The sequence below is a fragment of the Lutra lutra genome, chromosome 8 (genome assembly GCF_902655055.1).
Source record: "Lutra lutra chromosome 8, mLutLut1.2, whole genome shotgun sequence".
NCBI lineage: Eukaryota > Metazoa > Chordata > Mammalia > Carnivora > Mustelidae > Lutra > Lutra lutra.
The window spans coordinates 43,532,440-43,556,319 of NC_062285.1; the positions used below are offsets into that span (position 1 = coordinate 43,532,440).

Genomic DNA, 23,880 nt, shown 5'->3' on the forward strand with positions numbered 1-23,880 from the left:
GATAATATTTGCAAATCATGTGTATGGTAAAGGGACTTGTATCTAGATTATATAAAGACTAATTATAATTCCATAATAAAAAGACAAGTAAACCAATTAAAAAATGGCCAATGATCTGTGTGGACATTTCTCAGAAGATAAACAAATGACTAATAAGCACATGAAAAGATGCTCAATATCATTAGCCCTTCAGGAAATGCAAACCATAACCACAGTGAGATGGTATTTGACGCTCACCAGTTGTCTATAATTGAAAATACAGACACTGAAAAGTGTTGGCAAGGCTATGAAGAAGTTGAACCACTTTATACATTGCTGGTAGGAATATAAAATGGGAATTTGGAAAATAGGCTAGAAGTTCCTCAAAACATTAAACATAGGAGCACCTGGGTGGCTCAGTGGATTAAGCCTCTGCCTTTGGCTCAGGTCATGGTCTCGGGGTCCTGAAATTGAGCCCCACGTTGGGCTCCCAGCTCAGTGGGGAACCTGCTTCCACCTTTCTCTCTGCCTGCCTCTCTGCCTACTTGTTATCTCTCTCTCAGTCTGTCAAATAAATAAATAAATAATCTTAAAAAAAAATTTAAACATAGAATTACCATATTGACCCAACAATGCCGCTCCTAGATATATACCCAAGAGAAATGAAAACATATGTTTACACAAAAACTTACACTTGAGTGCTTATAGTAGCATTATGCATGATAATGAAAACAACCCATATGTCCATCAACTGATGGCCGGATAAATAAAATGTGTTATAACCATACAATGGAATATTATTTAACAGTAAAAGGAAACAGAGTGCTGATAACATGCTACAATGTGGATACATCTTGAAAACATTGTACTGAGTTCATGAAGCCAGTGACCAAAGTCCACGTATTATATAATTCCATTTATACGAAATGTCCAGAATAGGCAAATCTATGAATGCGAAAAGTAGATTAGTGGTTGCCTAGGGCTTGGAATTTGGGGGAAATTGGAGAGTGACTGCAAATAGGTATGGAGTTTCTTTTTGGGTGATGAAGATGTTCCAAAATTGATTATGGTGGTGGTTGCACAATTCTGTGAATATCCTAGAAACCACTGAATTGTACACTTTGATGGTGAATTGTATAGTATGTGAGTTTTATCTCAATAAAACTATTATTTAAAAAACCTCAACTTTTTTTTTAAAAGAATGAGCAAAAGGGGCACCTGGATGGCTCAGTTGATAGAGCATGCAACTCTTGATCTCGGGGTTGTGAGTTCGAGCCCAATGTTGGGCACATAGAGATTACTTTAAAAAAAAAAAAAAAGACAAACTATTGCTTGGATGGGTCTCAAGGGAATTTTACTGAGTGAAAAGAGACAATTTCAAAAGATGACTTATTATATGATCTTATTATGGACTGAATGTTTGTATCCCCCCCCCAAATTCATTATATTTTAGAAATCTAATCCCCAGTGTTATGGTACTTGGATGTGGGGCCTCTGAGAGGCTCTTGGGTTATAAGGGTGGAGCCCTCATGACTGGGATTAGTGCCTTTATAAGGAGAGGCCAGAGAGCTATTTTGTGTGTTCTCTCTCTGCCATGTGAGGATACGAGGAGAAGACCGCTGTCTGGAAACCACGAAGAAGACCTTCACCAGAGCCCTGCCATGCTGGCACCCTAATCTCAGACTTCCAGCCTTCAGAACTGAGAAATAAACTGTTTAAGGCACCCAGTCTATGGTACTCTGTTAGAGCAGCCCAAACTAAAATAGGTCCCATTTATATAACTTTTTTTTAAAAGAGTTTATTTATTTATTTATTTGACAGAGATCACGAGTAGGCAGAGAGACAGGCAGAGAGAGAGAGGGGCAGAAGCAGGCTCCCCACTGAGCAGAGAGCCCTACTCGGGGCGCGATCCCAGGAGCCTGGGATCACGACCTGAGCTGAAGACAGAGGCTTTAACCCACTGAGCCACCCAGGCACCCCTATATAACATTTTTTAAATGATAAAAATATAGAGATGGAGGAGAGACTAATGGTTGCTACTGGTTGGCATCAGGAGAGAGCTAACTGGCTATAGAGTGAATAGATAAATCAACATCAGTTCTCTGGTGATATTGAACAGTGTTATACAGGATATTGCCTACAGGGGAAACTGAGTAAAGAGCATATTTAGTATATTTAATACACAGAAACCTGTGTATTATTTCTTATAACTAGATGTGAATCTATAATTACCTCAAAAAGGCAATAAAACAGGGGACGCCTGGGTGGCTCAGTCATTAGGTGTCTGCCTTCAGCTCAGGTCATGATCCCAGGGTCCTGGTGTCAACCCCGCATTGGGCTCCCTGCTCAGAGGGAAGCCTGCTTCTCCCTCTCCCACTCCCCCTGCTTGTGTTCCCTCTCTTGCTTTGTCTCTCTCTGTCAAATAAATAAATAAAATAAAATTTTAAAAGGCAATAAAACAAACAAACTACAAAAAACAACAAAAAAACCCAGATGATATGCTACATTTGGCTCAAAGACCATTACAAGAACAGCAAGGGAGGAGGGTAGCACATCAAGAAGAATAAGAAATGAGATTGGGGAGGCAGGGCTGAATCACCTAGGGCCTAGCAGACCATGGTGAGATGTTTGATTTTTTTTTTTTTTTAATTTGATATCATGCCACTGGAAGGGTTTGGAGCAGGGGAGAAATAAGAGTAGATTTATATTTTTAAGAGGTCACTAAACCTGTCGGTTGGAGAATAAACTATGGGGGCAAGTATAGAAGCAGGTAGGTCAGTGATTAGCATATTGGTAGAGATCATGTTGGGTTGGGTAAAAGTGGTAATAACAGGTAGGAAAAGTAGGGGTAGGAAAAAGCAGTCAGTTCAGCAGGCAGGACCTGCTAATGAATCGAGCAGAGGGTGTGAATACAGTACAGAACTTAATAGTAGTTCCTTTTTTTTTTTTTTTTTTTTTTTTTTTTAGCTTAAGCAGTTGAGGTTGGAAAATTGGAGGAAGCACAAGTTAGGGGAGGAACAGACAGGAGCCTGGAGCACTCCTGGGTTTGAGATTCCCATGTAGCCCTCCTTGTGGAGACATCCAGTTCTGTAGCTTAAGAGACTGGGTGCAAACTGGAGACTGAGATTCGATATAAATTGTACTTAAAGCCATGGGTCTAGGGGTGCCTGGGTGGCTCAGTGGGTTAGAGCCTCTGCCTTCGGCTCAGGTCATGATCCCAGGGTCCTGGGATGGAGCCCCATGTCGGGCTCTCTGCTCAGCGGGGAGCCTGCTTCCTCCTCTCTCTCTGCCTGCCTCTTTGTCTACTTGTGATTTCTGTCTGTCAAATAAATAAATAAAATCCTAAAAAAAAAAAAAATTAAAAAAAAAAAAAAAAGCCATGGGTCTAGAGGTGACAAGCCAGGGTATGAGTATATGTGGAAAAGGGTTTTATGGATTAAACACTGGCAACAATCCAACGTTTAGAAATGGTGAGAGGGGCGCCTAGGTGGCTCAGTGGGTTAAAGCCTCTGCCTTCGGCTCAGATCATGATCTCAGGGTCCTGGGATCGAGCCCCGCATCGGGCTCTCTGCTCAGTGGAGAGCCTGCTTCCTCCTCTCTCTCTCTCTCTGCCTGCCTCTCTGCCTACATGTGATCTCTGTCTGTCAAATAAATAAATAAAATCTTAAAAAAAAAAAAAAGCCAAGGGAGGAAATTTATTTGAGTGATTAGTTTTGTCAGAGATTTTTGAGTGGTTGGGTGGGAAAGATAGAGAATTGGCCATTGGATTTGATAAGATGGAGTTTGTTGATGACCTTGACAGAATAGTTCAGAGACAGCAGGAGGGACAAAAGCCTATTGGAGCAGGTTTAATAGAGTGGTTTAAGGAATGGGAAGAATTTTACTTTAAAGGGAGCCCAGATATGGGGTGCTCATCTTGAGAGGGACTTACTTCCTTCCTAAAGAGAGAGAAAAATTATTTCCTTTCTATAAAGGAATATATGTGTTATAAGAATTTTTTATGGATGGAGTATCTGGGTGGCTCAGTTATTAAATGTCTGCCTTCAGCTCAGGTCATGATCCCAAGGTCCTAGGATCAAGCCCTGCATTGGGCTTCTTGCTCAGTGGGAGGCCTGCTTCTCCCTCTCTCAATCCCTCTGCTTGTGCTCCCTCTATCTCTTTATCAAATACCTAAATAAAATCTTAAAAAAAAAAAGAGTTTTTTATGGCAAAAAATATATATATTTAGAATTAGCCAGCTGGACTCAGTTTAGATGATCCCAGTTTCTTTGGCAACATCCAAAGCATCCTAGTCAGGAGTCAGTTGAACATGGACCTTCTCTCCATCAGGCCTAATCAGGGTGTTGACATTGACTATGTCAATGTCACAGAGCTTCCTCACACCCGTTTGGTCTGGTGCTTGTAGACTTTGACATCCATAGTGACTGGAAGAATGTTGTGGTCTTCCTTCTTCATGGCTGAGTCGCTGGTCAGGGGAAATTGATGAAGGCATAATGTTCAAGCTTGTCTCTCCTGGGGGTGCCCTTCTGAGGATGCTTGGGCTGCCTATGGAGCTGTAATGTGTGGACACCTTTTAGCACTACTTTTTTGGCCTTTAAATCCTTTGTTTTTCACTTTGGGAGGATCAGGGGCTTTCTTCTTCACTTTCAGCATCATCTTTATAAAAAAGGCAAGAATTTTTTAAATGAACATCTTACACCCATCTCCCTGCTTAAGAATTAGAGTCTTACAGATAGTGTTAAGATTCTCCTCTAGCTTCTCACCATGCCTGAAGTCTCCACTTTTCTGAATTTTGTCTTTATCTATAAGGGAAAGCCTTAGTATGGGGCGCTTCTGTGGCTCAGTGGGTTAAGCATTTGCCTTTGGCTCAAGTCATGGTCAGGGTCCTGGAATTGAGCCCTGCGTTATCCGGCTCCCTGCTTAGTTGGGAGTCTGCTTCTCTGACCCTTTCCCCCTGTTTGTGCTCTCGCTTATATGCTCTCTCTCTCTCTCAAATGAATAAATAAAAAATCTTTAAAAAGAATTCTAGAGTAAGACAAGAAGGAAAGGGATCCAGTTTTCTAGTGGAGAGGCTGGCCTTACCAGATGGGAGCAAGAGCCACATCACCCATTTTAACAGGAGGGAAGCTGAGTGTGTGGATACTGACATCGTGAAACTAGTAGATTTGGTGGTGAAGTAAGGTAATGAGGAAATTCTCTTATCTAGGTTTCCAGTGAAATTAGAAATGAGATTATCAATTGAGAGTGAAAAAGGAAGAAGAGATCTTAGAAATTTTAAGAGCAAGGAAAAGTTATCAAATTGTTTTCTTGAAGAATAGAGAGTTAATTGATTTTGGAAAATAAAGCTTTGCAGAGCAGTGCTGAGAGCGCACTTGAGATTATCATCTAAATTTAGTGTGGGACCAGTTAGCAGGGTTGTAGATTTCTTTCCTCACCTATGTTTGCTTAGTTAGAGCAAGCAAGCAGAGTTAAGTAGGGTTGAAATTAACCAAGGGTTGGGATTTTACCAAGGAATACAACAGAAAGGGAGGAAGTGCCAGGGAGTTCCAAGTTTGCGCAGAAGATGTGTAGAGTGTAGACTGTGTAGAGTGTGTAGAGTAGATGTGTAGAGTGATGACTGAAATAATTTAAGGTGGGTGATGTGGGAAGTAAAAACAGAAGAAGAGTGATGGGCAGTGAAAACTTGATAGGGCTGCTGGCTTAGAGATCTCGTGTCTATTAAGAAACTGTTGCAGAAGAGGTGAGGGTCAGTGTGAGATGTGAGAAACAGGTTTTGGAAGGAATGTATTTATTATTAATGACCTGGACTGGGGGGTCACCATGGGAGTAAGCGACTGAGGTGGGCTGGAAAACAAGATGACTGGAAATGAGCGGACAAGGAGTTGAGAGGCCAGCACACTATTTCCATGGATGACAAAATCACTAGGAATGATGATGGTAGGAGTGGTGTAAGCGAAGGAATGAATCAGGTCTTCAAATTTCCAGGAAAAGAGCGGGAGTAACCCAGGATTGTCAGCAGATGATTACAGTACCCTGATGGCATGTACCTCACAGGATCTGAGGTTTTGAGAAATAGTTTGTTAGAGGCAACGTGGAGCTCCGTAAAAATTACTAGGGAGATCCCGAATCAGTCCGTGGAACTCTAACGGGAGTGAAATACTCCGAATTCGGAAGCTCAGAAAAGGGATCATGGAAAAGTGGCATTTACTCTGGAGTTGGGAAGGTGAGAGAGTTTTGAGAGAAATTTTTGGAAAGATCCTTCCAGGCAGAGAAAATGTTATGACGAAAGGAGAGGGGGTTCTCGCTGTATGTTGCGCCCACAACCGGTGCTTCTGCGCCTCCGACGTCAGCCTGGTTGCTATGCTGCTACTAGCGCCCTGGCGTCGTCAGCGCTCTTTCACAGTAGGCCGCCAGGTGGCAGTGTAGATCCTTGAGACGCCCTCCCTAGTCCCGCGGCTCCGTGAGCCCCGGAAATGAAAATCGAGCGCAGGTCTAGCGGACGTGAGGCAAGTGACAAGTGATGTGGGGCCTGGTGTATTTAGTAAGGCTTGAGATGTTGCCACAGTCCTAGCGATGAAGTAGCGAAGCTCTCAAGAGAAGAGAATAAACCTGAAAACATTTAGGCAACAGATCAGGAAGAAGATGAAAGGAAGCTGTCTCAACATAACGGTATGGTGCATATGCTGCAGAAGTAAAGGCCACGCTTTCTTACGCCTCACACAAACATAAACTCGGTGGATCGAAGTCCTGCATGTGAGACTTGAAGCCTAACACTCCTGGAGGACAGCATAGGCAGGAATCTCTCTCACATCAGCCTTAGCCACATTTTCCTAGGCCAGGGAAACAAAAGCAAAAATAAACTATTGAGGGCGCCTGGGTGGCTCAGTGGGTTAAGCCACTGCCTTCGGCTCAGGTCATGGTCCCAGGGTTCTGGGATCGAGCCCCGCATCGGGTTCTCTGCTCAGCAGGGAGCCCGCTTCCTCCTCTCTCTCTCTCTCTCTCTCTCTCTCTCTCTCTCTCTCGGCCTGCCTCTCTGCCTACTTGTGATCTCTGTCAGATAAATAAATAAAATCTTTAAAAAAAAAATAAAATAAAAATAAACTATTGGGACTACACCAAAATAAAAAGATAGGCACAAAGAAGAAAATCATCCACAAAACAGGAAAGCAACCTACCGAATGGGAAAAGATATTTGCAAATGAAGATGTGTCTATATTATGAAATATTTGCAATAAAAAAGAATAAAATCTTGCCATTTGTGACAACGTGGAAGGAACTGGAGGGTATTATAGTTAGGTGAAATAAGTCAGGGAAGGACAAATACTGAATGGTTTCACTTGTATATGGAATCTAACACACAAATGAACACACACACAAACCAGAAACAAAACAAAAGAGAAACAGACTCATAAATGTAGAGAACACACTTTTTTTTGCGAGAATGGAAGAAAATATGAGGATGGGCAAAGTAGGTGAAGGAGAGTGGGAGATACAGGCTTCCAGGCGTGGAATGAATAAGTCATGGGGATGAAAGTCACAGCATAGGGAATATAGCTGATGGTGTTCTAATAATATTGTATGGCGACAGATGGTAACCAGAGCTACTGTGAATGTAGCATGCCATACAGACTGTGGAATCACAATGCCGTACACCTGAAACTAATGTTACATTGTGCGCTCCCTGTGGAGCAGAAAGCCCGTTGTGGGGCTCGATCCCAGGAGCCTGAAACCATGACCCAAGCCGAAGGCAGAGGCTTAACCCACTGAGCCACCCAGGTGCCCCAAGTATACTTAAGAAGAAGTAAAGGCCAAAAGAAGGAACCGCAGAGAAAGGAAGAGACTTGCAGACCTGCGGTATTACAGTGGGAAGTGGGCACCAGAGCAATACTGAAAGACAGAAACAGTGATCTTCATTTTCTTCTTCTTCTTTTTTATTTACTCACAATTTTGAAAAATTATATACCTCCTCACACATTTTTAAGTTAACATCTAAAAATTTTTAGGGCGCCTGGGTGGCTCAGTGGGTTAAGCCGCTGCCTTCGGCTCAGGTCATGATCTCAGGGTCCTGGGATCGAGTCCCGCTTCGGGCTCTCTTCTCGGCGGGGAGCCTGCTTCCCTTCCCCTCTCTCTGCCTGCCTCTCTGTCTACTTGTGATCTCTCTCTCTGTCAAATAAATAAATAAAATCTTAAAAAATAAAATAAAATAAAATTTTTAATGTCTAAATAGCTCACAGGGATTAATTTTCTGCAGTCTAGTATGTGACGTATGTGCTTTGAGGGCCACTGCGAGACTTCCCAGTGCCTCTGCACAAATTTGGAGATGTCCCCCTGGGAAAAAGCAGAATGAACAGGTTTTCCAGAGATGGTGCCCTTGTGCAAAGAAAAAGATGTCCCTCCTTTTGGCAGAAGAGCAGGGCCTGGCCGGTGGACTGCAGACTATGTTTCAGCCCCTGCCCTCCCTGGGAAGCTGCACAACCACGTTTCAGCCTCCACTTCCCCCTCAACCGCACAGCCATACCCATACATACATACAAGAATTTACTTGTACATTTTTGTGTCTGGAAACCTTTAGATAGAGACACAGTTCATTGAGTTTGTAGAAATACAAACCAAATGACAAACCAGTAAGCCCATTCATACTTTCTGCCAAAAAAGTCTGAGGTTTTTTTTATTTTAAGTAAAAATGTTAATGTATAGGGGTGCCTGGGTGGCCTAGTGGGTTAAGCCTCTGCCTTCAGCTCAGGTCATGATCTCAGGGTTTTGGGATCAAGCCCCACATCTGACTCTCTGCTCAGCGGGGAGCCTGCTTCCTCCTCTCTCTCTGCCTGCCTCTCTGCCTTCTTGTGATCTCTCTGTCAAATAAATAAATAAAATCTTTTTTAAAAATGTTAATTTATATCCCTGTGTCAACCATCTTCCTTCTTAATTCTAAGACAGACAAAAGCTATGGAACTTTGTAGAGGGCTTCTTTACCAGTTGATGCTCCTAAAACTTTAGCACACTGGGGCGCTGGGTGGCTCAGTCAGTTGAGTGTCTGCCTTCGGCCTGGGTCATGATCCCAGGGTCCTGGGTCTGCTTCTCTGTCTCCCTGTACTTCTCCACCCTGCTCATGCTCTCTCTCTCTCTCTCTCTCAAATAAATACATAAAATATATATTTTTTAAAAAATCGTATTTAGGGACGTGTGGGTGGCTCAGTGGGTTAAGCCGCTGCCTTCAGCTCAGGTCATGATCCCAGGGTTCTGGGATCGAGTCCCGCATCGGGCTCCTTGCTCCGCAGGGAACCTGCTTCTCTCGCTGCCTCTGCCTGCCTCTCTGCCTGTCTCTCTGCCTGCTTGTGTGTACTCGCTTGCTCTCTCTCTCTCTCCGGCAAATGAATAAAATCTTAAAAAAAATAAAAAAAAATAAAATAAAAATCGTATTTATAAATAAATAAAACTTTAGCAGCACATGTAAGAGGCACTTGAAAATCTTGTTAATACAGATTTCTTGGTCCCACCCTGCGGGCATTCTGACTCTGCAGGTCCAGGGTGGAGCTGAACATTTGCTTGTCTTCTGAGCTCCCAGGGGATGCTGATATTGTCTCATCCACTGATGATCACACTTTGAGTAACACTGGTTGAACTAAGGCATTGCCTGCTTTAGTATTTCCCATCAATGCCATAATGACTGCCATAGCTCTGTCCCTCAGGAGCTAAGCACTCTCAGATTTTGCCTATCATACCACAGTAAAAATTTAAGATGGGTTAGAGATATGTTTTTCTTTTGCAAAGGAGGATAAAGCTGCGAAAAGTGGGAAAGAAAAAAGAGCAAACCAGGTGCATTCTTAAGAAAAGCTATTTCATGAAAGTTGAAGATCTGGAAAATTATTTCATTACATGTGGGTTGGAGGAGGAGGAAGGGATGAGTAAGTGGAGCATAGAGGATGTTTTAGGCAGTGAAACTACCCTGTATGATACTGTAATGGGAGATACAAGTCATTATACATCTGTCCGGACACATGGAAGGTACAACACCAAGAGCAAACCCTGATGTAAACTATGCATGTTGAGTGATAATGATGTGCAACAAATGTAACGTTATGGGGAGGGATATTGACAATGCTCTTCAAACAAAACAAAACCCAGAAGCCCTGTCATCAGAAAATAGGAACTGCAACTGGCATGAAACTGCAGTTGACATAACCGAGGAGGAGGTAAAGATGGGGTGCCCATTGTGGGGAGTGGGAGTTAAGGAGTTACCCCAGGAAGCGATGTAGTCATTTTCTGTGCAAATGACAGTCTGATTTCCCAAGCTACATATGAAGAGAAATGCCTCTGAGGTATGACCGCCTGTGGGATGGGCTATCTCCTGACCTCTGGTTCAAGGAATCCTCACTTCCAGTGCTTGGTGGGACTCAATGCCAAGACCTCAGAGCTTTGCTATTTCCAAAGAACTTTAGTATTTTTTACTCAGTCCTCCCATAATTCAATGTTTGGCACTGGTGCTGCAGAGCTAAACCTCAAAGCAGAACTCAGCCAAGGTGTGGAGTTTGTAACAGGCCTTTACACTTATACGGCAAATTCTTTCTAGCAGCTGAAGCTGCGTAGTGTAAAAGTGATTGTGCTAATGGAAACTGTTGTATGCTTACACGACAATATTTATGACCACCATCTCATAGCAGATTTCCTTTCATTTATTTATTTTTAAAGATTGTATTTATTTGAGAGAGAGACAGAGACACACACAAGCAGAGAGAAGAGGCAGAGGGAGAGGGAGAAGCAGGCTCCCTGCTCCATGTTAGGCATGATCCCAGGACTGGAGCCAAAAGCAGGTGCTTAACCAACTGAGCCACCCAGGCGCCCCTCAGATTTCCTTTTATAATTGTGCTTCACTCAATACTAAGTATTTTTCATGTTTCATGTAGCTGGGACAGATGGATCGGCGGGGGGGGGGGGGGGGCAGAAATGCACCAGAAGTATGCTGGGTGACTAGGACAATCTACACATGAATAATTGAAAATTATTAGTATCATAATCCTCAGCCTAAGGAGAGCCAGAAGAACTTTTGTTTACTAGTATGTATTAGGTACTTTGCCACTTTATCTGATATAATCCTCCTGACAATCTATGAGATGGAACTTTCGCTATCTGGTTCAGGTTGCCAGATAAACTAGTTTTTGGTATCAGTATGTCTCAAACATTTCATGGATGTATTAATAGTATGAAAAGTATTCACTAGGGGGGGTGGGGGTGCCTGGGTGGCTGAGTGGGTTAAAGCCTCTGTCTTGATCTCAGGGTCCTGGGATTGAACCCCGCATCGGGCTCTCTGCTCAGCGGGGAGCCTGCTTCCTCCTCTCTCTCTGCCTGCCTCTCTGCCTACTTATGATCTATGTCTGTCAAATAAAAAAATAAAATCTTAAAAAAAAAAAAAAGTATTCATTAGGGCACCTGGGTAGCTCAGTTAGTTAAGCAACTGCCTTCAGCTCAGATCATGATCCTGGAGTCCTGGGATCGAGTCCCGCATCAGACTCCCTGCTCAGCCAGGAGTCTGCTTCTCCCTCTGACCTCTCCCCTCTCATGCTCTCTCATTTTCTCTCTCTCTCTCTCTCTCTCTCTCTCTAATAAATAAAAAAAAAAATTTTAAGTATTCATTATTCATTTGAAATTCAATTTTAAGTGGCATTGTTTATTTTTGCTAAATCTGACAACTCTACCTGTTCCTTTCATCCCTCATGTTAAGAATGAATTGCTTTGGGATACCTGGGTGGCTCAGTTGGTTAAGCAGCTGCCTTCGGCTCAGGTCATGATCCCAGCGTCCTGGGATTGAGTCCCACATCGGGCTCCTTGCTTGGCGGGGAGCCTGCTTCTCCCTCTGCCTGCCACTCTGCCTGCCTGTGCTCGTTCTCTCTCTCTCTCTCTCTGACAAATAAATAAATAAAATCTTTAAAAAAAAAATGAATTGCTTTTCTTCAAAACACATTGCACTCCTTAAACAGATTGCCTAGGTAATACAGACATAGCTCAGAGATATTGCAGATTCAGTTCCAGACCAGCACAATAAAACATATCACGATAAAGCAAATCAAATGAATTTTATGGCTTCCCTATGCATATAGAAATTACGTGTATGCTTTACCATAGTCTACTATGTGTACACTAGCATCACACTAAATTTAAGAATAACGTACATATCTTTTTTTTTTTAATAAGGCTTTATTTATCTGTCAGACAGAACACAAGCAGGGGGAGCAGCAGGCAGAGGGAGAAGCAGATTCTCTGCTGAGCAAGGAGCCTGATATGGAACTTGATCCCAGGACTCTGAGACCATGATCTGAGCCAAAGGCAGCTGCTTAACCCACTGAGTCACCCAGGTGTCCACAATGGACATATCTTAATTTAAAAATGCTTTATTGCTTAAAAATGCTAACCATTGTCTGAGCTTTCAGTGAGTGGTAATCTTTTTGCTGGTGGAGGGTCTCGCCTTGATGTCATGGCTGATGGCTGATGAGGGTGGTGGTTGCTAAAGACTGGGGTGGTTGTGGCAATTTCTTTCTTTCTATCTTTATTGCTTTCTTGGCTTTCTTTTTCTTTTTCTCTAGGACCAACATGGGGCTTGAACCCAAGGCCCCAGATCAAGAGTCACATGCTCTACCAACTCTGTCCCCATGGCAATCTCTTAAAAATAAGAAAACAGTGAAGTCCCCCCCCCACCCCTTGATTCACTCTTCCATTCACAAACAACTTCTCTGTAGTGTGTGATGCTGTTCGATAGCATTTCACTAACAGAAGAACTTCTTTCAAAATTGGAGTCAATCCTCTCAATTATCAGCTAAGATTATGTAATATTCTAAGTCCTTTGTTGTCATTTCAACAGGAGTAGATTCCATCTCAAGAAGCCACTTTCTTTGCTTATCCATAAGAAGCAAGTCCTCATCTGTTCAAGTTTGATCATGTGATTGGAGCAGTTCAGTCACATCTTCAGGCTCTGCTTGACTGTAGATCTCTTGATGTTTCCACCCTTCCACCCTTCCACGCTTAACCAACTGAGCCACCAAGGTGCCCCAAATTACAAATGTTCTTAATGACATCTAAAATGGTGATCCCGGGACGCCTGGGTGGCTCAGTTGGTTAAGCCGCTGCCTTCGGCTCAGGTCATGATCCCAGCGTCCTGGGATCAAGCCCCGCACTGGGCTCTGTGTTCAGCAGGGGTCTGCTTAAGGATTCTCTCCCTCTCCTTTTGCCCCTCCCCCTGCTTGCACATGGTTACAGTCTCTCTTTCTCCCCAACAAAATAAATAAATAAATCTTAAATGGCAAATCCCTTCCAGAAGGTTTTTGATTTGCTTTGCCCAGATCCATCAGAAGAATCATTACCTATATTAGGTATAGCTATGTTGGCCTCACAAAATGTATTTCTTAAATAATAAGACTTGAGGGGCGAATGGGTGGCTCAGCTGGCTAAGCGTGCAACTCTGGAATTTGGCTCAGGTTATGACCTCTGGGTCCTGGGATTAAGCCCCACATCAAGCTCTGTGCTCAGCAGGGAGTCTGCTTGAGCTTCTCTTTTGCTCTACCTCTGGCCCTTCTCCCACACACGCTTTCTCTCTAATAAATAAATATTTTAAAAAAATAATAATAGTAAGACTTAAAGTAGACTTATTCTTTGATCCATGGCCTACACAATGGATATTGTCTTAGGCATGAAAACAATGTGACTCTCAATGGGCATCTCCATCAGAGCTCTGGGTGGCCAGGTGCAGTGTCAATGAGCAGTCATATTTGAAAAGAATCTTTTCTTCTAAGCAGTAGGTCTCAACAGTGGGTTTAACATACTCAGTAAGCCATGTTGTAAATAGATGCACTGTCATCCAGGCTTTGCTATTCTAAATTAAAGAGCACAGGCAGATTGCTGCTCTAAATTAGAGAGCACAGGCAGAGTAGACTTAGCATAACTCTTGAGGGCCCTAAGATTTTCAGATGGTGAATGAGCACTGGTTTCAGCTTACTCACCAGCTGCATTAGCCCCTAGAAATGAGTCAGCCTGTCCTCTGAAACTTTGAAGCCAGGCACTGACTTCTCCTTTCCAGTCATGAAAGCCCTAGATGACACCTTCTTTCAATAGAAGGCTGTCTGGGGGCCCCTGGGTGTCTCAGTCAGTTAAGCATCTGCCTTCGGCCCAGGTCATGATCCCAGGGTCCTGGGATCGAGCCCAACATGGGCTTCCTGCTTGGCAGGGAGCCTGCTTCTCCCTCTCCAGCTCCCCTGTGTTTGTGTTCCCTCTCTCGCTATCTCTCTGTCATAAATAAATAAAAGTCTTTTAAAAAAAAAATAGAAGGCTGTCTGCATATATTGAATATCAGTCATTGAGTGTGGCCACCTTCATTAATGATCTGAGCTAGATCTTCTGGAAATTTCTTGTATCTTCTCCATCAGCATTGGCTGGTTCACCTTGCACTTTGATGTTATGGAGATGGCTCCTTTCCTTGAAACCCATGAACGAATATCCACTAGCTTCAAACTTTTCTCCTGCCACTCCTCATCTCTCACAGCCTTCCTAGAATTAAAGAGACTTAGGCCCTGGTCTATATTAGGCTGTGGCTCAAGGGAATTGTTGTAGCTGGTTTGATTTTCTATTCAGATCACTAAAACTTTTTCTGTGTCAGCCATGAGGATTTTGCATTTCCTTATCATTACCATGTTCACTGGAATAACACTTTCCACTTTCTTCAAGAACTTTGCCTTTGTATTTACAACTTGGTTAACTGATGCAAGAGGCCTATCTCAGCTTTCAACATGCCTTCCTCACTAAGCTAAATCATTTCTAGCTTTGATTTAAAGTGAGAGACTTATAACTCTTCCTTTCACTTTAACACTTAGAGACTATCATAGGGTTTCATTCATTCATAATTTCAATATTGCTGTGTCTCAAGAAGTAGGGAGACCAAGGGGAGGGAGAGAGGGGAATGGCCAACCAGTGGAGCAGTCAGGACACACACAACATTTATCCATTAAGTTCATCACCTCACATGGGCACATTTGGGAGCACCCCAAAACAATTACAATAGTAACATCAAAGATCACTGATCATAGGTCGCCATAACAAATATAGTAATAGTGAAAAATTTTGAAATATTGTGAGAATCACCAAATGTGACAGAAACCAAGTGAGAAAATGCTGTTGGAAGAACATCGCTGGTAGACTTGCTCAACACAGGGTTGCCACAAACCTTAAATTTATACAAAATGCAGTATCTGCAAAGCATAGGAAAGCAGAGTGCAATAAAACAAGGTATGCCTATAATTTTGTCTCACTGGTGACTGGATCGTAAGAAGAGCCAAAAGTAGAGGCAAAAGGTTGCAATGTTTTGGATAAATTTTATAGGAATCTACTGAAGGCACTGTAGGAAATCCCAGAAATTTAACTTCTATTATTCCCAGATTTTTCTGAATCTCAAATCCTCAATCCTAATTTCAGTGAAGAATGATTTATTTCTCTTTACCTATCAACCTTATGAATAGACATGTTGGTGAAATCTTACAATGACAATTGTAAAACTTTTAAACGGGAAGAGACCTTAGAGATTGTCTAATTTTTTGAGTTTCCAGAACCTGACTCTGACTCATAAGCAAGAACCATTTCTCCAGGATTTTGCAGATGGAGATTCCCCTACCTACTGCCAGGGGGTGTCAGCGTACCTCATCTTTCCCCTTTTCTTGCCTAGGACCCCTCCCACACACCTCTCCCTGTCTGAGTACCCAACATTCCAAATAGTTTTTGTCCTTAGGTTATGAAGTGTTATCTATGGCTCCAAAGTGGCGGTGATAAAAGCCAAGCAGGAGAAAGAAAGTGATATGGAACAATTAGAGATGAAAATAAACATGCCCCAGACATGGGGAAATTGAAAGTGTGACGTGCCTGAGGAAGAATAGCTCTTTCCAACATGGGAGAAAGAGATAGGGAAAGGTCAATCTGCACAGGCTCCTTGTAGAGGATAAATGAGAGGTTATTCTTCCCAAACCAATAGAATTCAAGGTCATGAATGCTAAAGGGGAGTAAATGCCAAGTTAGTCAGCACCTGATCTTCTAATGAATATGTAATCTTGCCTTTGTTCTAGAGAAACAAACTGAGATTAGCTGAAATTTTTTCTAGAAGACTTTCTTCTACAAGGAGGGCCACCAGCCCTGAGAAAGGCTCTTCTTCATGATCTGCTAGCACATATCTAGAAGCTTACCAGTGGCTTTAAGTCATAAAAATATATGTCTATGGGTACACAGAGAATTGTCCCAAAGACTCAATATATAATATTTGATCAGTAAATGTTGATTGAATGAATACCCCCAGGTCAGGTTCTTTTGTTGTTGTTGTTGTTGTTGTTGTTGTTGTTGTTGTTTAAGATCTTATTTATTTATCTGACAGAGAGAGACAGCCAGAGAGGGAACACAAGCAGGGGAAGTGGGAGACGGAGAAGCAGGCTCCCTCGATCCCAGGACGCTAGGACCATGACCTGAGCTGAAAGCAGAGGCTTTAACCCACTGAGCCACCCAGGCGCCCCAAGTGGTTCTGTTATTTTCCCTGCTTTGTCACAACTATGTCTATATCTTATTTTGCCATCTGAAGTTTAAGAAAAAACAAATCAAACAAGAAATCATAAGACTTGCCTCTCAAGGAAATTTACTTGAAAACAAAGGTTTGCCTGAGGTTTATGTTTTAAGCCCTTTCCATAGCTGGTGGTCTGAGCTCACCTGCCAGGATCTCAGGTCAAGTCATTGTCATCTGAAAAGCCCCTGAAGAGTTTTAGTAATCTTCGTCCATAATCTTTCTAAATTTCATGCTCATGTTACCAGTGTGCTAAACCTGCTAGCTCTCTGTGGTACTCAGAATAAAGTCCAAACTCCTTAACCTAGCATATTAGGCCGTTTGTGATTATGATCCCCTCTTGCTTCCCAGCCTCTTCTCATCCCTTGCCCCTCTACACTTCTTGCAGAAATTTTTTGCAGGATCACAAATATACCATACTCTGTCCTTCAAGCTCCTTCTCACATTGTACCCTCAACCCAGAACACTATTTTCTCTCCTCTCCCTCCCTCCCATATTGACAGGGCAACAAGCAGCAAGCCTTCGGTCTTTCTCAACTTACCTTCTCAAAGAGGAAGCGTCCCGGACACTGCCACACCCTTCCTTCTGCCAGAATTTTGTATCTGTCCCCCACGTCCCCTCTGCGAGACCGGAAGTCATGCACTGCTGGGGTGCGGGGAGAGGAGTCGCATAAACTCCGATAGGCCTGGTAATCTGGGGGGTGCAGACAATCTGTGGAGTCTTCTGTGGGGTCACTATGGGAGTTTATGAGTCTCCTACATCTCCCTATGCTTCTGTCTCTCATAAGACTGCTAATTCTGCAGTGATATGGCCCATTGCCATTCTGCCCCACATAACTGCTCCTTTATAATTCTAGGCCCTGTACTGAGTGCTGGGAGACAACGAAGGGAAACTAAAGAAATTAATGTGTGCATTTATTATTATTATTTTTTAAGATTTTATTTACTGGGGTGCCTGGGTGGCTCAGTGGGTTAAGGCCTCTGCCTTCGGCTCAGGTCATGATCCCGGGGTTCTGGGATCGAGCCCCGCGTCGGGTTCTCTGCTCAGCGGGGAGCCTGCTTCCTTCTCTCTCTGCCTGCCTCTCTGCCTACTTGTCATCTCTGTCTGTCAAATAAATAAATAAAAATCTTAAAAAAAAAAAAGATTTTATTTACTTATTTGACAGAGAGAGATCACAAGCAGGCAAAGAGAGAGAGAGAGGAGGAAGCAGGCTCCCCGCTGAACAGAAAGCCCGATGCAGGGCTCGATCCCAGAACTCTGGAATCATGGCCTGAGTCGAAGGCAGAGGCTTTAACCCACTGAGCCACCCAGGCGCCCCTGCATTCAACTTTAATACATAACAAGGTCATAGATAGTTCTATAATAGAACTGTAAAAAAACAAAAAAAAAGGTATAGTTATGTTAATTATGCTCCGGAGAGCATAATTAATTGTTTCTGAGCTTTGGAAAGAGCACAAGTGGAGGGACATTTGAGCTGGGCCTTAACGGTATGGCAATTGGCAGAAACAGTAAATAACCATATTTCAAAGAGAGAAAATATAACACCCAAGAGTACAGAGATGGGATGCCCAACTCTTGACTTTGACTCAGGACATGATCTCCAGATCCTGGGATCAAGCCTCGCATGAGACTCCCCACTTGGCAGGAGTCTCTTCTCCCTCTCCTTCTGCCTCTCCCCGCCCCAATAAAAAAATAAATAAACTTTAAAAAAAATAGTACAGAGATAGTCTGTATGACCAGATTAAGGAGTGAATGGGGAGTGTGGAAATCAAGGTCAGTTGTGTAAGGTTTTAAGTGCTTAGAGCATTCATCAATAAGAATTTTGCACTGCAGGCAACAATCATTGAAGAATTTTGAGCACAGGAGTGATATAATTAGATCAGTGTTTAGAAATATTTTTCACTATATTTACTACAAAACAAAGCATACTTCTTTTTTTTTCCCCTTCTTCACTTATTCCAGAGAAGTATATGTCAGATAAAGTGCTGAAAGTTCTTTATAATCCCACTCACTAGAATTAATCATTTGGTGTAATGCTCTATATTTTTCCTGTGCATGTGTATATGTGTGCAGTGTATTTATATATGACTCATTCATTCATAACAATGAAATCATTCTAACCATACTTTGCCTTTTTTGAAGTAATAGTATCTTCTCTTTTTTTTTTTTAAGATTTTCTTTGAGAGAGGGGTGCCTGGGTGGCTCAGTGGGTTAAGCCTCTGCCTTCGGCTCAGGTCATGATCCCAGCGTCCTGGGATCGAGCCCCACATCGGGCTCTCTGCTTCCTCCTCTCTCTGCCTGCCTCCCTGCCTCCTTGTGATCTCTCTCTGTCAAATAAGTAAATAAAATCTTTAAAAAAAAAAAAAAAAGATTTTCTTTGAGAGAGAGGACACTCCCACATGTACGAGCAGGCATTAAGGGGGCAGGGAGAAGTAGACACCCCTCTGAGCAAGGAGCCAGACCTAGGGATGGATGTGGGGCTCCACATGGGGCTCCATCCCAGGACCGTGAGATCATGACCTGAGCCGAAGGCAGACATTTAACTGACTGAGCCACCCAGGAGCCCCCATAGTGAGTATCTTCTATGAGGAGGCAGATCACCGCATACACAGTATCAACTACAACAAAAACACGAGCCATATGTGAATATACTCTACTTCACTAATAAGAATCAGCATAGAAATGATATCCTATTTTTACCTATAAGATTGGACAAAGTTAAAAGAGTGATCAAGGGGAGTCTGGGTCACTCAGTCAGTTGTGTCCACCTCCTAACTTTTGGGTCAGGCCATGATCTCAGGATCATGAGACTGGGCCTCATGTGGCACCCGGCTCTGTGGGGAGCCTGCTTAAGATTCTCTTTCTCTCCGTCTGTCCCTCCCCCTGCCTTGTGTGTGTACTAGCTCTCTCTCAGGAAAAAAAAAACAAAACAAAACAGTATTTAATTTTGGTGGAGATATAAGCCACACTACACATTTGGTGGGAATAAAAATTAGTACTTTAAGAAAGGGAAATCTAGGGGCACCTGGGTGGCTCAGTTGGTTGGGCCGCTGCCTTCGGCTCAGGTCATGATCCCAGGTCCTGGGTTCAAGCCCCACGTCGGGCTTTCTGCTCAGTGGGGAGCCTGCTTCCTCCTCTCTCTCTGCCTGCCTCTCTGCCTACTTGTGATTTCTCTCTGTCAAATAAATAAATAAAATCTTTAAAAAAAAAAAAAAAAGAAAGGGAAATCTACCAATTCTTTTCAAAATTTAAAATATATGTACCTGTGAAGTAGCAATTTCAGGGGAGCCTGGGTGGCTCAGTTGGTTAAGTGTCTGCCTTTAGCTCAGGTCATGATCCCAGCTCCTTGAGATCGACTCCGGCATCAGGCTCCAGGGAGTCTGCTTCTTCCTCTGCCTCTCTCTCTGTCTCTTTGTCTATCATGAATAAATAAATAAATAAAAACAAAAATAAATTTTTAAAAATCTTTGAAGTAGCAAATTTGTATCTATAAATTTTTCCGACAGAATTATCTCAGAAGCTCACAAGGATAAATGCATAAAGATGTTTATTGTAGCATTATTTGCAATACCAATGCATCCTAAGTGAACAGTAAATTATGTACCCAGTACCATATTATGGGCCATTGTGTAGCATATGGAAATGAGGTGATATAAAAGAATGTTCATGATACAATATTGAGTGAAAAAATATCAGAATGGTAAAATGATATATGTATTTACATAAGACCATTTTTTAAGTTGTACATATATACAGAGAGCATATGTATGTATTCATTTGTAATGTGTGTACATATATGTGTGTTCATGTATTATGTTTATATACCCCCAAAGTTTAACCAGTTAATCTTGAAATTGAATAGGAATGTAGTGCATATCTTTAACTTTTAACTTTTTTTTAAGATTATAATTCTTTATTTGACAGAGAGAGATCACAAGTAGGTAGAGAGAGAGTGGAGGAAGCAGGCTCCCCACCAAGCACAGAGCCTGATGCGGGGCTCGATCCCAGGACCCTGAGATCATGACCTGAGCCGAAGGCAGAGGCTTAACCCGCTGAGCCACCCAGGCGCCCATCTTTTTACTTTATATATTTATGTACTTCTTCCTTTTTTTTTTTTACAGTGAATATATATTATTTTTAAAATACACAGTGAAGAAAGGCACGTGGCTGTCTCAGTCAGTAGAGCATGAGGCTCTTGATCTTGGGGTTGTGAGTTCGAGCCCCACATTGGGCAAAGAGCTTACTTGAAAAAAAAGAGTAAAATAGACAGTGAATAAACATATACTCAGACATGTTTTGAAGTCAATATATATAGTTATATTTTATTCTTTTTAAGAATGACATTGTATTTTATTGATAGCTATACCATTTATTCATTCTCCAGTTACTGAGAGCCCACTCTACAGCGGATATCAAGTTGGGGATTGAAGGAAGCAATAAGCACTTAAAACAGAAATTAGCAGAGAAGGATCTTCTTTAGGAAGATTGAGCAGGGAAGGCCTTTCTTAGTAATGACAATGAAGCTGGGACCTAAAAGAATATGATAGCTTTGGAAGAAAAGAGCATTCTTGGCAGAGGGAACATATTTACAGGGCCCTAAACAACAGAGCTTAGATATTTCCTGGGAAATTGAAAAAAATATCAATGTTGTAACTGCTAAGTCAGGGGGAGTAATAGTGCAAGGTGAGATAATAGGCAACATTTTTTAAAAAATAAATTTCCTTAGACATTGGTCTTGTGTCCAGACTTTTCCCTTAACTCCATGCTACAGTGATCATCTTTGTACTTGAATCTGTATATACTGTGGCAGTATTTTATAGGATCCCTGCACAGCAGAAATCATGGATCAAAACATATGAATATTCAAATTTTGGTAGATATGGTTAAGCTGCTGTCTAAAAAGGTTTATAAATTTTACATTTATTCCAAGTGTCTATTTTCTAAAACTTGAGCCAGGCTTCAGTATTGTCAGTCGTCATAATTTTTACCAATCCCTACAGGGGACATAAAATAAACAAAAACAAAACACTTTTCATTTTCATTTGTTTTGTTACTATATTTGGATGTCTTTTTGTTTTGGCCATTACTGATTTTTCCCATTCAAAAGCTAGTTCCTGTGCCTATTATTGTCTTTTGTTGTTTCCTTTTTTTTTATTGCTCTGAAAGATCTCTTTGTATTTTACGAAAATCAAGCCTTTGTCCTTTGAATTGCATACTTCCTTGCCAACTTTTTTTAATTGGATGGTGTTTTATAACAATAGAAAGTGTTAACTTTATGTGGTCATATTTGTAAGGTTAATCCTTTATAATTTGCATGTTACATGTTTTGCTTAGAACAGTTTTGTTTGTTTGTTTGTTTTAAGATTTTATATATTTATTTATTTGACAGAGATCACAAGTAGGCAGAGAGAGAGGAAGAAGCAGGCTCCCAGCTGAGAAGAGAGCCCAATGCTGGGCTCAATCCCCTGAGTTGAAGGCAGAGGCTTTAACCCACTGAGCCACCCAGGCGCCCCCAGATTTGTATTTTAAAAAGCAACTATAGGCGCACCTGGGTGGCTCAGTGTGTCAAGTGGCTGACTCATGATCTCAGGGTCATGGGATCAAGCCCTGAATCGGGCTCTGCGCTTGGCTCAGTCTGCTTGTCCCTCTCCCTCTGCTCCTTGCCCTACCCCCCAAGCTTACTGGCTCTCAAATAAATAAATAATAAATAAATAAATAAAATCTTTTTTTAAAGGCAACTATAGTGTTGTGAGGTTTATAATTATGCCTGGGGAAATTGAAGAAAATGAGACAAGTTAGTATTGACTGCAAATTAAGGCAGTGACTATGAGCATGAGGAAGAGAGCTCACCTACTTAAAGTGTTCAATCCAAGGGTTTTCAGTACATTCGCAGAGATTTGCAACCATGAATCAGTTTTTATCACCCCAGAATTAGCCCCATGATCATTAGCAGTCTTTCTGCATTCCTCCTTAACCTCTCCCAGCCCTTGGCAACTGCTAAACTACTTTCTGTCCCTATGGGTTTGCCTATTATGGACATTTCATGAAGGGAATCATAAAATACATAACCTTTTGTGACTGGCCTCTTTTACTTAGCATGATGTTTCAAGGTTCATCCATATTGTAACATGTACTCGATTCCTTTCTATGAATAAATAATATTCAGTTATATGATGATTATATGGCATTTATTTACCCATTGACCACTAAATGAACATTTGGGTTTCTTCCATTTTTTTTTAATTTTTTAAAATCTTTTAAAGATTTTTATTTACTTATTTGACAGACAGAGATCACAAGTAGGCAGAGAGCCAGGCATACAGAGAGGGGGAAGCAGGCTCCCCGCCAAGCAGAGAGTCCGATGCGGGGCTCGATCCTAGAACCTTGGGATCATGACCCAAGCCAAAGGCAGAGGCTTTAACCCACTGAGCCACCCAGGCACCCCGGGTTTCTTCCATTTTTGACTATAATGAATAATGATGTTATGAACATTCTTATCCATTTTTTTTGAAGATTTTATTTATTTAACAGAGAAAGAAAGATCACAAGTAGGCAGAGAGAGGGGGGAAGCAGGCTCCCCGTTGAGCAGAGAGCCCGATGCAGGGCTCGATCCTAGGACCCTAAGATCATGACCTGAGCCGAAGGCAGAGGCTTAACCCACTGAGCCACCCAGGAGCCCCTCTTACCATGTTTTTATGTGGAGATAGGTTTTCAATTCCCTTACATATGCATTGGAATGAAATTGCCAGGTCATATAGTAACTCAGTATTTAACTATTTTCCAAAGCACCACACCATTTTACATACCCAGTATGTGTGTCCTTGTGAAGGTTCTCATTTATCCATATCCTTGGAACAACAATTGTTATTTTGTCTTTTTTATTATAGCTATTTTGGTGTTTGTAAATTGGAATCTCAATATGAATTCAATTTGCATTTCCTCAAAGACTAAAGATGTTCTTTGCTTATTGGCCATTTGTGTATCTTCTTTGGAGACATGTATGTCCAAGTCCTTTGCCCATTTTTATTGGATTATCTTTTTGTTAAGTTATAATTTTCTTTTCCTTTGGTGAGCTCTATGCCCAATGTAGGGCTCAAACTCACAACCCCAAGATCACAAGTCACATGCTCTACTGACTGAGCCAGCCAGGTGCCCCAAGTTGTAAATTCTGTTGTTTGTTTTTTAATTAGGCTCCATGCCCAACATGGGGCTTTGAACTCACAAACCTGAGCTGAGGTCAAGAGTCAGACACTCAACCAACTGAGCCACCCAGGTGCCCCCCAAGTTGTAAATTCTTATGTATTCTAGATACGTTCCTTATCAGA

The 23,880-nt window shown here is 42.1% G+C and overlaps 1 protein-coding gene across 2 annotated transcripts in view; it reads left to right on the forward strand.

Annotated features, from left to right (window-relative positions):
- Positions 1 to 23,880, forward strand: part of SLC2A3 (solute carrier family 2 member 3) — a 96,959-nt gene that overhangs the window by 7,705 nt on the left and 65,374 nt on the right. The window lies entirely within an intron of this gene.